The sequence below is a fragment of the Bubalus kerabau genome, chromosome 1 (genome assembly GCF_029407905.1).
Source record: "Bubalus kerabau isolate K-KA32 ecotype Philippines breed swamp buffalo chromosome 1, PCC_UOA_SB_1v2, whole genome shotgun sequence".
In the NCBI taxonomy this organism is placed as follows: domain Eukaryota; kingdom Metazoa; phylum Chordata; class Mammalia; order Artiodactyla; family Bovidae; genus Bubalus; species Bubalus kerabau.
Window position 1 is genome coordinate 76596306 of NC_073624.1, and position 17820 is coordinate 76614125.

Below are 17820 nucleotides of genomic sequence, written 5' to 3' on the forward strand. Positions count from 1 at the left end.
TGTCCTTGGGGGTTCCAGCTCATATCTGTGGGTTCCCAACTGACCTTGTTCTCCCTGGCTCTACATCCTTCTTCCCTTCTGCTGGCCTGTTCTGTGGCTTCCAGCTCCAGTGTCAGATAGGAGGCAATATACTTACAGAGACTGACAAACCAGAATCCCACAGTTGCATGAAGTCAAATCTCTAGGACAAATCGTAATCTTTGTCTGTCTGTCTGCCTCTCTCCACACACATGGATGTGCTGTGCAGACATACACCCATACCGCTTCTCTGACTGCTCCCTGATACAAACAATATTTGAGAGTCAGTCAACTTGTACTACTCAACTTAAGTTTAAAAACCCACCTTTAATGGCCTGTGACCATGACTAACTATTAATACAGTATCTTGGTGCTCTTGAAAGTAACTATGGTTTTATGCTACTAAAGGCATCTGAAGAACACCAGCCCTTCTAACAATAATAAAAATAAGATTAATTAATGCTTCTTTAGTATTTACTGCACTGTGCATAAGATATAAGAGCAAATATTTTATAAGAATCCTACAAAGGAGATTTTGTTTTCATCCCCATTTTACAGATGGGAAACTGAGGCCACAGGTAAGTAACTTCCTAAAGTCATACATTTAGCATAGAGCCAGTATTCACACACACCATGCTGGTTTCAAAGCCTGTGCTCTTAAATACAATGTTACATGGCTTTCTGATGACAAGGTAAGTAAAATTCTACCTTGAGTAGAAACCAGCTGACAACATCACTGAAAGTTTACTTAGGAATGATATGGATGTGAGTGGGTGGCAGTTTCTTGAGGTTGAGAGTGACTGGGATGTGAGGATGGCTTTCCAGTCTTCTCACTTAGAAGATTATGTTCTTTCCTCAACAGTTTTGGGGTGTGTTCCTCAATCTTTTTCCTAATTCTTTTTCTCTTCCTACCGTCACCCTCCACTCCCGTTTTTTTTTTTTTTTTTTTTTTTCTGTCTTGACAGCATTCCAGACTGGAAATATTTTAAGGAACAGCTTGCTACATGGTACTTCACTAAAAATAATACAAGTCAAGTTGTTGGCAAAAGAGTCAGCTTTGGAGGAACACCAATTGTGCAGAGTTTAGAAAGCGGTATGGTTGCTGAGTCCTGGTTTCTCGAGCAGGATAAACCTCAGACTTGGTAGGTGGTGGGGAGCCTGTCCAGATTCATGGAGGTGAGAATCATCTGACTCCCTGGTGGGCTCTGTTAACCTCAGAGAGTGAAGTCCCACTGGACAAACCTGCCGCGACAAATGGGCCTCACGGATCTGTGGAAGTGATCAGTCTGTGCCAATTCATCCTCCCCTCCCCATCTTTAATAGTTAGAGTTCCGCAGGGCTCTGTTCTCCCTTCTTATTACTCTGCAGTCTCACCCACACCTACTTTGTTGCTGGGCTCCATTTGGTAGCCTAGTGGTTAAGAGTGTGGACTCTGGAGCCAGATTGGGTTTGAATTCTGGCTTAGAACCTAGCTGGGAGACTCTAATAATTCTGGGCCTCAGTTTTCTCATAGGTAAAATGGGTTTAACAGTTGTACTTCCCTCAGAGGGTTGCCAGGAAGAGAAAACAATATTTATAAAGCATGTAGGCAGTGACTGGTAATTAGCAAGCATTTGAAAGTGTTTATTAAATTTGCAAATGTAACTAGTTGAGACTTTTCCACTGTATCCCAGACCCAACTGTCAACTCCTTTCTCCACTTGGATATGACACAAGCAACATTTCCAGAACCGAACTCAATCTCTTCTAAATCATCCTCTGCCTTTGGAGGTCTCAATGTCAGGGACATGCCTCCTTTCTGTCTAGAAACACGAGAGTCACTTTCATCCATTACATTATTGACTCTGTCTTCTAAATATCTTTTAAATCCTTCTATTTCTATCAACTTGGCCACTCTGGTGGACAAAGCCACCATCTGCTTCTGGACCACAATGATGAATATAAACACAAATTGTCTCCCTACACCTGTGCTTACACTTTTCCAGTTGATTCCCCAAACTGTGAAAAAGGAGATCTTTGAAAATAAGAAAATATGACAATGACAAGGACTCGAAAAAAAAAACAAAAAACCACCACCTCTCCTATGGATTTCCATTGTTGCTAGTTTCTAAAGCTTCAGATCCTTGTATCACCAAGACTCCAAGTGTTCTGCCTCTGTTTACCTCTCCAGCTTCCATTCTCACCCTCCCCCTGCTTTCTTCTGAGCCATATTCTTTTAGTTCATGGAACACTTCATGTTCCCTTCCATCTCAGAACCTTCAAAGGTGTAGTTCCCTCTGCTTGAAATAGTACTGCTTTCTCTTCTTGCCATGTCCCCTCGCTACCTCCTCCCATCTAACTCTTTCAAGGTGCCACCTGGATCTCTCTCCTTCTATCCCAAACCACTCTGATATCCTAGTTGGATATCCCACCCTTGCTTATACTTTATGTCTCTTGCTACAATTACAATATTTTTTTTTTTGAATTTCTGTCTTTCCACTTGGCTTTTCACTAGGCAAAGGCTTTCTCTTGTTCTGTGTTGTATTTCTGACACAGGGAATGAGTCCCACAGATGGTTGTTTGGTAAAGCAAGCAACTATGTATAAGGTTTTACTCTTGTCATCACACCTTTGATCAGGTCAGTGGGCACAGGTGAGTAAAACAAGGAGTGGCTGCCCCATACCAACCCCCAACACTTAAAAAAAACATTGTATCCTGAATCTATAGATCCTAAACTACTAGAAATGTAGCATTCATATATTTTTAAAAAGGTTTTGTTTCAAATTTTTTTGGCACAGTACCGAACCATGCTTGACATCCTGAAGACATTTACTTTCTGTAAATGCACATTATCTGTGCTTTTTGCATAACTTACAAAGGAAAGTTCTCTTCCCAATTTCTGTTCCAAGGTGTGCCTTTATTCCTGTCTGTGACAGAACACAAAGAACAATCAAATCTCATTGTGACCTTTTATTTCAACTTTGTCCCTCAGTGCCCATAATGAGCCACAAATCTTTGAAATAGATAATTCTTTTTTTTTTTAATTTAATTTTATTTTATTTTTAAACTTTACATAATTGTATTAGTTTTGCCAAATATCAAAATGAATCCACCACAGGTATACATGTGTTCCCCATCCTGAACCCTCCTCCCTCCTCCCTCCCCATTCCATCCCTCTGGGTCGTCCCAGTGCACCAGCCCCAAGCATCCAGTATCGTGCATCGAACCTGGACTGGCAACTCGTTTCATACATGATATTTTACATGTTTCAATGCCATTCTCCCAAATCTTCCCACCCTCTCCCTCTCTCACAGAGTCCATAAGACTGTTCTATACATCAGTGTCTCTTTTGCTGTCTCGTACACAGGGTTATTGTTACCATCTTTCTAAATTCCATATATATGTGTTAGTATACTGTATTGGTGTTTTTCTTTCTGGCTTACTTCACTCTGTATGATAGGCTCCAGTTTCATCCACCTCATTAGAACGGATTCAAATGTATTCTTTTTAATGGCTGAGTACTACTCCATTGTGTATATATACCACAGCTTTCTTATCCATTCATCTGCTGATGGACATCTAGGTTGCTTCCAGGTCCTGGCTATTATAAACAGTGCTGCGATGAACATTGGGGTACACGTGTCTCTTTCCCTTCTGGTTTCCTCAGTGTGTATGCCCAGCAGTGGGATTGCTGGATCATAAGGCAGTTCTATTTCCAGTTTTTTAAGGAATCTCCACACTGTTCTCCACAGTGGCTGTACTAGTTTGCATTCCCACCAACAGTGTAAGAGGGTTCCCTTTTCTCCACACCCTCTCCAGCATTTATTACTTGTAGACTTTTGGATCGCAGCCATTCTGACTGGTGTGAAATGGTACCTCATAGTGGTTTTGATTTGCATTTCTCTGATAATGAGTGATGTTGAGCATCTTTTCATGTGTTTGTTAGCCATCTGTATGTCTTCTTTGGAGAAATGTTTATTTAGTTCTTTGGCCCATTTTTTGATTGGGTCATTTATTTTTCTGGAGTTGAGCTGTAGGAGTTGCTTGTATATTCTCGAGATTAGTTGTTTGTCCGTTGCTTCATTTGCTATTATCTTCTCCCATTCTGAAGGCTGTCTTTTCACCTTGCTAATAGTTTCCTTTGATGTGCAGAAGCTTTTAAGGTTAATTAGGTCCCATTTGTTTATTTTTGCTTTTATTTCCAATATTCTGGGAGGTGGGTCATAGAGGATCCTGCTGTGATGTATGTCAGAGAGTGTTTTGCCTATGTTCTCATCTAGGAGTTTTATAGTTTCTGGTCTTACGTTTAGATCTTTAATCCATTTTGAGTTAATTTTTGTGTATGGTGTTAGAAAGTGTTCTAGTTTCATTCTTTTACAAGTGGTTGACCAGATTTTCCAGCACCACTTGTTAAAGAGATTGTCTTTAATCCATTGTATATTCTTGCCTCCTTTGTCAAAGATAAGGTGTCCATATGTGCGTGGACTTATCTCTGGGCTTTCTATTTTGTTCCATTGATCTATATTTCTGTCTTTGTGCCAGTACCATACTGTCTTGATAACTGTGGCTTTGTAGTAGAGCCTGAAGTCAGGTAGGTTGATTCCTCCAGTTCCATTCTTCTTTCTCAAGATCGCTTTGGCTATTCGAGGTTTTTTGTATTTCCATACAAATTGTGAAATTATTTGTTCTAGCTCTGTGAAGAATGCTGTTGGTAGCTTGATAGGGATTGCACTGAATCTATAGATTGCTTTGGGTAGTATACTCATTTTCACTATATTGATTCTTCCAATCCATGAACATGGTATATTTCTCCATCTGTTAGTGTCCTCTTTGATTTCTTTCACCAGTGTTTTATAGTTTTCTATATATAGGTCTTTAGTTTCTTTAGGTAGATATATTCCTAAGTATTTTATTCTTTCCGTTGCAATGGTGAATGGAATTGTTTCCTTAATTTCTCTTTCTGTTTTCTCATTATTAGTGTATAGGAATGCAAGAGATTTCTGTGTGTTGATTTTATATCCTGCAACTTTACTATAGTCATTGATTAGTTCTAGTAATTTTCTGGAGGAGTCTTTAGGGTTTTCTATGTAGAGGATCATGTCATCTGCAAACAGTGAGAGCTTTACTTCTTTTTTTCCAATTTGGATTCCTTTTATTTCTTTTTCTGCTCTGATTGCTGTGGCCAAAACTTCCAAAACTATGTTGAATAGTAATGATGAAAGTGGGCACCCTTGTCTTGTTCCTGATTTTAGAGGAAATGCTTTCAATTTTTCACCATTGAGGATAATGTTTGCTGTGGGTTTGTCATATATAGCTTTTATTATGTTGAGGTATGTTCCTTCTATTCCTGCTTTCTGGAGAGTTTTTATCATAAATGGATGTTGAATTTTGTCAAAGGCTTTCTCTGCATCTATTGAGATAATCATATGGTTTTTATTTTTCAATTTGTTAATGTGGTGTATTACATTGATTGATTTGCGGATATTGAAGAATCCTTGCATCCCTGGGATAAAGCCCACTTGGTCATGGTGTATGATCTTTTTAATGTGTTGTTGGATTCTGATTGCTAGAATTTTGTTAAGGATTTTTGCATCTATGTTCATCAGTGATATTGGCCTGTAGTTTTCTTTTTTTGTGGGATCTTTGTCAGGTTTTGGTATTAGGGTGATGGTGGCCTCATAGAATGAGTTTGGAAGTTTACCATCCTCTGCGATTTTCTGAAAGAGTTTGAGCAGGATAGGTGTTAGCTCTTCTCTAAATTTTTGGTAGAATTCAGCTGTGAAGCCGTCTGGACCTGGGCTTTTGTTTGCTGGAAGATTTTTGATTACAGTTTCAATTTCCGTGCTTGTGATGGGTCTCTTAAGATTTTCTATTTCTTCCTGATCGAGTTTTGGAAAGTTGTACTTTTCTAAGAATTTGTCCATTTCTTCCTCGTTGTCCATTTTATTGGCATATAATTGTTGATAGTACTCTCTTATGATCCTTTGTATTTCTGTGTTGTCTGTTGTGATCTCTCCATTTTCATTTCTAATTTTATTGATTTGATTTTTCTCCCTTTGTTTCTTGATGAGTCTGGCTAATGGTTTGTCAATTTTATTTATCCTTTCAAAGAACCAGCTTTTGGTTTTGTTGATTTTTGCTATGATCTCTTTTGTTTCTTTTGCATTTATTTCTGCTCTAAGTTTTAAGATTTCTTTCCTTCTACTAACCCTGGGGTTCTTCATTTCTTCCTTTTCTAGTTGCTTTAGGTGTAGAGTTAGGTTATTTATTTGACTTTTTTCTTGTTTCTTGAGGTGTGCCTGTATTGCTATGAACTTTCCCCTTAGGACTGCTTTTACCGTGTCCCACAGGTTTTGGGTTGTTGTGTTTTCATTTTCATTCGTTTCTATGCAAATTTTGATTTCTTTTTTGATTTCTTCTGTGATATGTTGGAATTTTTAATAGTTTTTCTCTTGTAATTGAGATCTAATCTTACTGCATTGTGGTCAGAAAAGATGCTTGGACTGATTTCTATTTTTTTGAATTTACCAAGGCTAGCTTTATGGCCCAGGATGTGATCTATCCTGGAGAAGGTTCCATGTGTGCTTGAGAAAAAGGTGAAATTCATTGTTTTGGGATGAAATGTCCTATAGATATCAATTAGGTCTAACTGGTCTATTGTATCGTTTAAAGTTTGTGTTTCCTTGTTAATTTTCTGTTTAGTTGATCTATCCATAGGTGTGAGTGGGGTATTAAAGTCTCCCACTATTATTGTGTTATTGTTAATTTCTCCTTTCATACTTGTTAGCATTTGTCTTACATACTGCGGTGCTCCCGTGTTGGGTGCATATATATTTATAATTGTTGTATCTTCTTCTTGGGTTGATCCTTTGATCATTATGTAGTGACCATCTTTGTCTCTTTTCACAGTCTTTGTTTTAAAGTCTATTTTATCTGATATGAGTATTGCTACTCCTGCTTTCTTTTGGTCCCTATTTGCATGGAAAATCTTTTTCCAGCCCTTCACTTTCAGTCTGTATGTGTCCCCTGTTTTGAGGTGGGTCTCTTGTAGACAACATATGTAGGGGTCTTGTTTTTGTATCCATTCAGCCAGTCTTTGTCTTTTGGTTGGGGCATTCAACCCATTTACGTTTAAGGTAATTACTGATAAGTATGATCCCGTTGCCATTTACTTTATTGTTTTGGGTTCAAGTTTATACACCATTTTTGTGTTTCCTGTCTAGAGAATATCCTTTAGTATTTGTTGGAGAGCTGGTTTGGTGGTGCAGAATTCTCTCAGCTTTTGCTTGTCTGAAAAGCTTTTGATTTCTCCTTCATACTTGAATGAGATCCTTGCTGGGTACAATAATCTGGGCTGTAGGTTATTTTCTTTCATCATTTTAAGTATGTCTTGCCATTCCCTCCTGGCTTGAAGAGTTTCTATTGAAAGATCAGCTGTTATCCTTATGGTTATTCCCTTGTGTGTTATTTGTTGTTTTTCCCTTGCTGCTTTTAATATTTGTTCTTTGTGTTTGATCTTTGTTAACTTGATTACTATGTGTCTTGGGGTGTTTCGCCTTGGGTTTATCCTGTTTGGGACTCTCTGGGTTTCTTGGACTTGGGTGATTATTTCCTTCCCCATTTTAGGGAAGTTTTCAACTATTATCTCCTCAAGTATTTTCTCATGGTCTTTCTTTTTGTCTTCTTCTTCTGGGACCCCTATGATTCGAATGTTGTAGCGTTTAATATTGTCCTGGAGGTCTCTGAGATTGTCCTCATTTCTTTTAATTCGTTTTTCTTTTATCCTCTCTGATTCATTTATTTCTACCATTCTATCTTCTAATTCACTAATCCTATCTTCTGCCTCTGTTAGTCTACTATTTGTTGCCTCCAGAGTGTTTTTAATTTCACGTATTGCATTATTCATTATATATTGACTCTTTTTTATTTCTTCTAAGTCCTTGTTAAACCTTTCTTGCATCTTCTCAATCCTTGCCTCCAGGCTATTTATCTGTGATTCCAGTTTAATTTCAAGATTTTGGATCAATTTCACTATCATTATTCGGAATTCTTTATCAGGTAGATTCCCTATCTCTTCCTCTTTTGTTTGGTTTGCTGGGCATTTATCCTGTTCCTTTATCTGCTGGCTATTCCTCTGTCTCTTCATCTTGTTTAAATTGCTGAGTTTGGGGTGTCCTTTCTGTATTCTGGCAGTTTGTGGGGTTCTCTTTATTGTGGCGTTTCCTCACTGTGTGTGGGTTTGTACAGGTGGCTTGTCACGGTTTCCTGGTTAGGGAAGCTTGTGTCGATGTTCTGGTGGATGGAGCTGTATTTCTTCTCTCTGGAGTGTAATGAAATGTCCAGTAATGAGTTATGAGATGTCTATGGTTTTGGGGTGACTTTGGGCAGCCTGTATCTTGAAGCTCAGGGCTGTGTTCCTTTGTTGCTGGAGAATTTGCTTGGTATGTCTTGCCCTGGAACTTGTTGGCCCGTGTGTGGTGCTTGGTTTCAGTGTCGGTATGGAGGCATTTGATGAGCTCCTCTCAATTTATGTTCCTTGGAGTCAGGAGTTCCCTGGAGTCAGGGTTTGGACTTAAGCCTCCTACTTCCAGTTATCAGTCTTATTTTTACAGTAGTTTCAAAACTTCTCCTTCTATACAGCACCATTGATAAAACATCTACGTTAAAGATGAAAAGTTTCTCTACTGTGAGGGTCACTCAGAGAGGTTCACAGCGTTACATGGAGAAGAGAAGTGGGAGGAAGGAGTTAGAGGTGACCCAAATGAGATGAGGTGGAATCAATAGTGGAGAGAGTGGGCTAGCCAGTAGTCACTTCCTTATGTGCACTCCACAACTGGACCGCTCAGAGATGTTCACGGAGTTATACAGAGAAGAGAAGAAGGAGGCAGGAGACAGAGGTGGCCAGAAGGATAAAAGGGGGAAATGAAAAGGAGGGAGACAGATCCAGCCAGTAATCAGTTCCTTAAGTGTTCTCCACTGTCTGGAACACACAGAAATTCACAGAGTTGGGTAGAGTAGAGAGGGGTTAGGGAGGAGATACGGGCGACCTGGTGGAGAAAACGGAGAGTCCAAAGGGAGAGAGAGCAGTCAAGCCAGTAATCTCATTCCCTAGTGAAAAATGGGTCCTGAAGATTGGATTCTTAAAGGTACAAAATTGGTAACAAATACATAAAAGCAAAAATTAAATATCTAGAGTAGAGTTTGGAATTTCAAAAATGCGATGTTAATGAACTGAACCCACAATACTCACAACAAAACCAGAGAAAGACCTAGATATATTTTTACTATTTTTACGATCAATCTTTCTTTCTTTTTTTTTTTTAATTTTTTTTTTAAATTTTAAGTCCTCTATTGTCCTTTAATTTTCACTTTTATAACTATTACTTTGCAAAAAAAAAAAAAGACCCTATTTTTTTTTCCTTCTTCAGCAAACTTCATATATATATTTTATAATTTTTTGACTATGGTTTGTTTTGTTTTGTTTTGTTTCTTTTTCTTCTTTTCTTTAACATTGTATTTTTGAAATTCCAAACTCTACTCTAGATTTTTAATTTTAGCTTTTTGGTATATGTTATCAATTTTGTACCTATAGTTTTTTTCATAATTTCTGTGACTTTTTTTTTTCCCTCTGTTTCTTTCTCTTCTTCTTTTATATAACATCGTATATCTGCAATTCCAAACTCTACTCAAGATTTTTAATTTATGCTTTTTGGTATTTGATATCAATTTTGTACCTGTATTTTCTTTATAATTTTTGCGACATTGTTTTTGTTGGTTTGTTTGTTTTCTCTCTTTATTTTTCTTCTTCTTTTTTTTAACATTGTATTTTTGAAATTCCAAACTCTACTCTAGATTTTTAACTTTTGCTTTTTGGTATTAGTTATCAATTTTGTACCTATAGTTTCTTTATAATTTTCGCGACCTTGTTTGTTTTTCTTTGTTCGTTTTTTCTCTCTTTCTTTTCCTTCTTCTTTTCTTTAACATCGTATTTTTGAAATTCCAAACTCTACTCTAGATTTTTAATTTTAGCCTTTTGGTATATGTTATCAATTTTATACATATAGTTTTTTTTTTATAATTTCTGTGACTTTTTTTTTTTCTCTTTTTTTTCCCCTCCGTTTCTTTCTCTTCTTCTTTTATATAACATCGTATATCTGCAATTCCAAACTCTACTCAAGATTTTTAATTTATGCTTTTTGGTATTTGATATCAATTTTGTACCTGTATTTTCTTTATAATTTTTGCAACATTGTTTTTGTTGGTTTGTTTGTTTTCTCTCTTTATTTTTCTTCTTCTTTTTTTTTTTAACATTGTATTTTTGAAATTCCAAACTCTACTCTAGATTTTTAATTTTTGCTTTTTGGTATTAGTTATCAATTTTGTACCTGTAGTTTCTTTATAATTTTCACAACCTTGTTTGTTTTTCTTTGTTCGTTTTTTCTCTCTTTCTTTTCCTTCTTCTTTTCATTAACATTGCATTTTTGAAATAGATAATTCTTTTTATCATCTCTCAGTGGCTAAGTCACTGGGAAAGCACAATGATATCCCAGGACAAAGCAAAGAGAATGAAGCCTGCTCAAAGGACACATTTACATTTTTAAGAATTTCTAGCTTTTTTGAGAAAATAACCCACAGTGAATGAATCAAACTTCATCAGACATTTACTTTAGGAGAACAAGATGAAAAGGAAGCAAAAGTGCTCATCAAACAGTCAATTACCTACTAGAAGACTGTGTATAATAACACAATATTTTATGTTATATAATATATAATATTTTTTATATATGGTATAACATGAAAAAAATAAAATCACAAAAATTTGAATATAAATATTTATCTCTAATACACTAACATTTGTTTGTTTGCTTTGTTTTTGGTCTCAAGCAAAATTTCCCCAAATTTTACGTTTTTTTCCACACTCTCTTGACTCATGGCTACAGATTACAGCTGCATTTTCTTCTCTCTGTTGGGTGTGGAAATGAAGTAACAGAAAGCATTTTTTCTTTATAGTCCAGTGTGTCTTTCTTCTTTGCTTAACCCCTAAACTTTTCCAGTGATTTAAAACTGCATGTAAACCATTCCCATCATGCTTGTTGAGTTGAACACGATTACCAAGGTTGGTGGACAATCTAGGCTCTTGGGCATCTGGGAAGCCCAAAATGTTTATAGTTTTAAAGATTTCCATTATGTGGTTTCTCAGCTTTCACCTTCCCTAACTAAAAAGTCCTGTATGTGTCAGGAGACACATACAGATGACATTAGAGGGTTTTGTGGCTCAAAGGGAGTCATGGGAGTTTTTGGGTGTTTCTCACTTCTCACTACTGAAATAACTTTCAAAATTCAAACTGGTATTTTTATTTTAATAATTAAGGGTTTGATATTCATAAATATAAAATATTGATGCTGCTGCTGCTCAGTCACTTCAGTTGTGTCCAACTCTTTGTGACCCTATGGATTGTAGTCCGCCAGGCTCCTCTGTCCATGGGATTCTCCAGGCAAGAATACTGGAGTGGGTTGCCATGCTCTCCTCCAAGGGATCTTCCCAACCTAGAGATTGAACCTATATCTCTTATGTCTCCTGCATTCGCAGGCAGGTTCTTTACCACTAGTGCCACCTGGGAAGCCCAAAATGTTTATAGTTTTAAAGATTTCCATTAGGTGGTTTCTCAGCTTTCATCTTCCCTAACTAAAAAGTCCCAGTCTTGCTATTCTGTGTTCCAATGGTTCATGGGCCTTCCCTAGAGTAGTAGACATTTGTTACTTTGGGGCCAATCAGAGTCCAGTCCACCCCCAGTTGTTAACTGAGAATCCAATACTTGCCACTCTCACTGTGTGTAGTCCTGATGCAGCTGCCTTCAACATAGGACGAAGGATGGTATCTGAGCCATACTTGGTCACACAAAGCCTCATATTCTCGTGTCCACAGTGATTGGCTTAGAAACAGACATTTGACCAAACCAAAGCCACTGAGATGCCACTGAAATATTTAATTACAATTTTTGAAATGAGACTGGTGTGTTTTAGGGGGATCAGTTTAATGTGAAGGAAATTATTTAAACATGAGGAGCATGTTCTGAGGCTGTGACGGTTGTCATAAAGGGGAATCTGAGAATGGAACAGTTGTCATTAAATAGTAACCTTTCACAAACTTAGGATAAAGTGGAGCCTGGGACCTTAGAAATGTCACTAATGTCCTATATTAATCGGGTAGTGATCTCTGAGGCATAATGTGAATTATTTTGTAAAGTGTCTGAGAGCTCCAAAGATGAAATATATGATGGGAAAACCTCAAGAACTTTTGAGGGCTGTGGGGCCATCTCATCACTGGCCATAAAAATGAGTTATAGTTGAGGGAAGAAAAGGAGATGCTGGTTTTGTGGGGCTACAGGACACACCAGTTCATTTGACAATTAATTAAATGAATTTCTTTCACATTAAATTGACAGGATTAGTATATCTTTATGACATATTATGTGGCAAAGATGAGCTTCAGCAAAGTAGATTATATTATTATTTAATTTTATGTGATTTTAAACATGCCCGTAGGTGTTAAGGATACCTTCACTATGTCATCACCCAGATCAAGAAATAGAACATTACCAGTTCCTTTAAAAGCTAAAAATAGTACTATATGACCCAGCAATTCCACTGCTGGGTATGTATTTGAAGAAAGGGAATACACTAATTCAAAAAGATACATGAACCCCAATGTTCACAGTGGCTTTATATACAATAGCCATGCTATGGAAACAACCTAACTGCCCATCAACAGATGAATGGATAAAGAGGTGGCATATATATATATACAAATACACACTGGAATATTATTCAGCCACAAGAAATGAAATTTTGCCATTTGCAACAACATGGATGGACATAGAGGATATTATGCTTAGTGAAATAAATCAGAGAAAGACAAACACTATGCTTTCACTTACATGTGGAATCTGAAAAATAAAACAAATGAATATGACAAAAAATAAACAGACTCACAGATAACAGAGAACAAACTAGTGGTTATCAGCAGGTAGGAGGATGGATTAAAGGGCAAGATTGGTGAAAGAGAATAAGAGGCACAAAGTACTGGGAATTCCCTGGCAGTCCAGTGGTGAAGACTCCGCATGTGCATGCTGAGGACTTGTGTTCAATCCCTGGTCAAGGAGCTAAGATCTTGTAAGCCATGCAGCCACAAATAAGTAAATAAATAAAACATACCACAAGTATCTGAACACTATTTAAGAAAAAAAATCACAAACTATTATGTATAAAATAAATAAGAAACAAGGATATAATGTTGCTGTTTTGTCACTCAGTCATGTCTGACTTTTTCACAACCCCGGGGTCTGAACCCCACCAGGCTCCTCTGTCTATAGGATTTCCCAGGCAAGAATACTGGTACAGCACAAGTAATATAATCAATATTTTATAATAACTTTACATGTATTATCTATAAAAATATTAAATCACTATGTTGTATACCTGAAATTTTATTGTATACCTGAAATTAAGTTTATTGTAAGTCAACTATACACTGAGGAAACCAGAATTGAAACAGACACGTGTACCCCAATGTTCATCACAGCACTGTTTATAATAGCCAGGACATGGAAGCAACCTAGATGTCCATCAACAGATGAATGGATAAGAAAGCTGTGGTACATATACACAATGGAGTATTACTCAGCCATTAAAAAGAATACATTTGATTCAGTTCTAATGAGGTGGATGAAACTGGAGCCTATTATACAGAGCAAAATAAGCCAGAAAGAAAAGCACCAATACAGTATACTAACGCACATATATGGAATTTAGAAAGATGGTAACGACAACCCTGTATACGAGACAGCAAAAGAGACACTGATGTATAGAACAGTCTTTTGGACTCCGTGGGAGAGGGAGAGGGTGGGATGATTTTGGAGAATGGCATTGAAATATGTATAATATCATATATGAAACGAGTCGCCAGTCGATGCACGATACTGGATGCTTGGGGCTGGTGCACTGGGATGACCCAGAGGGATGGTATGGGGAGGGGGGAGGGAGGAGGGTTCAGGATGGGGAACACATGTATACGTGTGGCAGATTCATTTTGATATATGGCAAAACCAATACAATATTGTAAAGTTAAATAAAATAAAATTAAAAAAAAAAGAAATAAGTAAAATAAAAAATTATTTATACTACCATGCTACTGAAGTATTCAGCAGTAAAATATTCCAGAACACTTTACTATTTTTCTTGATATATATTTTATTAAGCACTTTCCCCTGGAGAAAAGTACAGACAGAATTATTATTATTATTAATGATTATGATGATAATAGGCATTTACTGCATACAAAGCATATACATTGTGCTAAATTCTTTTAATTCAACTTTTTCAAAAATTCTTTTAGGTACATGCCATAAGTGCCCTGTGTTGTAAATGGGAAAGCTGAGGCTTAGAGAGATTAAAAAACTTGCCCTCAATTACATAGCAGTGAAGTGGTTGAGCTGGGATTTGAACTCAGGCCTGCCTAATAGATGAACACATCTTGCTCCTATGATCTCTGATAACATTAATTTGGTGCCAACCAACTTTCTATATCCCAAACATATATTGAATGGCTTCTATTCATTATCCCCCTTACACTGCACTGCAACCCCATAAGGTAGTTATTGGCATTCTTACCCAGTTGCGTGACAGAGGATTTGACATACAGTATTTGGATTATTTTATGCCTTAAATTAGTTTCCCTCATGAATTTATGAGCACTTCCCTGGTGCCTCAGACGGTAAAGAATCCACCTGCAATGCAGGAGATCAGGTTTGATCCCTTGGTTGGGAAGATCCCTTGGAGGAGGAAATGGCAACCCACTCCAGTATTCTTGCCTGGAGAATTCCATGGACAGAGGAGCCTGGCAGGCTACCGTGCATGGAGTTGCAAAGAGCTGGACACGACTGAATGACTAACACTTTCACTTTTCACTTTCATGCATTTATGAAATCTGTGCATTGCTACATTCGCATGAATATCAGTCATCAAAGGAAATGGAAGCTCTGAAGCAAACACAACAGAATGCCTCTGTCTACTGCAGGCAGAAGCATAAGCAAATGAATCTATTCCACAGAGACAAATTCATTTTTTGGCAAATCTTATTGAGTATTTTAAATTGGAGCCAGAAAAGAATTAAAGAATTAGTAGCTTATCACCTAGAACTAATAACCTTTGAAATATTTTTTCAATAGCTTAATAAAAGTGATATTGTTTGCTTAAAAGGGCAACATTCTTAAGGAAATCATAATACCACTTTAAAATAATAATTAAAATATTAATATTATTAGATTTTAATGTCTATATTCTCTGGTTTTCTATTTAAAAGTACTCCTGTGTAGTCTTATAGTTTTTATGGAGGTGACAAAGTTATTTTAATTTGGTGTAGTAGAGACTTCTGGTTAGTATTTGGGTACCAGGCATGACCCCGGTCCCTGAGAATCACCAAGGATTAAGACTCAGTCCCTAGAAGATTTTTACTCCACTTTTTAAAATTTGATAATGTATATATCTTATTGAAGTACAGTTGACTTACAGTGTTTCAGATGCACAGCAAGGTGATTCAGTTATACATGTACATATATATTATTTTTGGGATTATTTTCCATTAGAGGTTATTACAAAATATTGACTATAGTTCCCTGTACTATACATTTACTCCACTTTCAAACAATCCCCATGTTTGAAAGATGGGGATTCCTCTGTTTCCAGTCACCTTGCAAGTCACCAATAACTATTTTAAGCTAAAGATCTTTGGAGAGACTTTAACATTAATTTAGTAGAAGGAAAAATACATGTTTTCTTTTACTCCAGCTCTGATATGTTTCTGCCATATTTAGAATTCCTATTAACATTTGAGGTTCTGCCTGTTGGAGTGAAAATCCAGCTCCTGTCTCAGAGCAGGTTAAGACCTTGTGATACCCTAAGTGTTTAAAAGAATTCTTTTCTTCAAAGACCTCTGCCAAATGAGGAGAGAGGGTTGGGTTTTACAACAGGCACACAAGGGACTTGACAATGATCTTTGAGTTTATGAAAGCTTATTGTACAAATGGGGATTTGGCAGTAGTGATATTTTTCAACTGCAATTCCAACTAATAGTAAGTAAAATATTAAAAAACAGTAAAGGCCAGAATTATAAAATTTTTAGAATTAAGAGACTAGAAATTTGTAAGGTGCTGATATCCTAAGGCAAATTGAGGCATTTCTTTTAAATATTTAATCATGTGCATAGAGCTTTTAGGGAGGGGATGGAACTAACATAACTTGAAGTCCTTCTGTGTGTCATTCTGTGCAGGCCACAAAAACCCTCTAACATATTTTCTTATGGTTTATGTTTTGTCAAAGAGAAAATAGAGGCTCAAAGCTGTTAAATTGCCTGAAGACATGTAGCCTGTGAGAAACAGAATAGGAATTCAAACCCAGCTCTATTTGGCTCCAAAGCCTGTATACTTTCCATTATATCATCCTCCATCCTTTTATGGGATGATTTAATTGCCAACTGGGGATAAAATAAATGGCCTTTTGAAATTCTTTCCATTGCCTTGATTCTGTTCTCCCTGACTTGATCTCAATGTTGGCCACCACATTGCTTAGCAATCTGTATATACAGAGAGGATTGGGCTAGGAAACAATGGAACATGGTGAGTTTAATGTAGATATTCAAATTTAAGTTCTCCCTCTTACTGGGTCATAAAATCTCAGCAAGGAAGGATCTTAGAACTCATCAGGTACAAGCTAAGTCCAGTGTTTAACTCAATCCCCCCTCTCTCTCTTTTAGCAAATATTCATTTGGTCTCATGTGTTAGCAAGTGGAGAAAGCCCATGGTTTGTCTGTGTTCACTGCTCTATTGTGAAGATTTTTCCTTACTGCTGTTCTCTTCTGCATTTTGTAGTTGCTTATTCAGTAGACTTGGATAGACATCAGGTTATAAAGGAAAGAGAAAAGGGCAAGCCATCTCAAAGCTACTCTCTCTCTCACATGATTCATTACAAACCCCCTGGTGCACAGTTGACATCTTAGGTGGTATTTGAACACATGAAAGTTGATCTTAGTGCTTCGCCCTTAGTCTGTGGTCTTATTAACTGGCTTTCAATACATTCCCCCCGCCCCCCATATAGCTTTAAGATAGTGAAAGATGGAGAAATGCTTTTGGACTCTTCTAAGCAAATAAGAAAACGATGGGCCTGAAGAGTAAGGGTTGGCAAGAACATGTCATTAGTAGCTTGATTTGAAGGTGGCTCCGAAGAGCTCAGTAATTTCAGTGAGTGTCTGAGAAAAGATTTGGAAGGGGAGAAAGCAGGTGTCTATAGAAACAATCCATGATGGATGAAATAACTGATGGAAGGGAGTGGAGAAGCCAAGAAGAATCGGGTGAAAACAGTGCTTACCCTAAACATAGCCAGGACTGACAGAGAATAGGGGCAAAGTCCCCATGCAAGAATGGCACTCCATGCCTAATGACCCCTGCCATCTTGTTACTTGGACTTCACTTAGCTGTTTTATTTTGTCTTGTGTGTGATGAGTTAAATACTTGTCTAGGTCTGGCCACAAGAGTGAAATTAAGAGCAGTGAACCACAGCTTAGTCAGTCACCTTTGAGGCTCCCAGGACCTTGCTCCTTGCCTCTTATGCAGAGAGTCAGTGTTCCAAATAGGCTTAGTGACAGCACTTTTTCATTTGGTAAAGGACCTGCACTTAGAAATAGTTTTTAATAATAATTGAGTTTAGGAGGGAAAGAGGCAAAAATTGTCCTGTTCCTCAGTACGCTCAGCAGGAAGAAAATAGAGCAAAA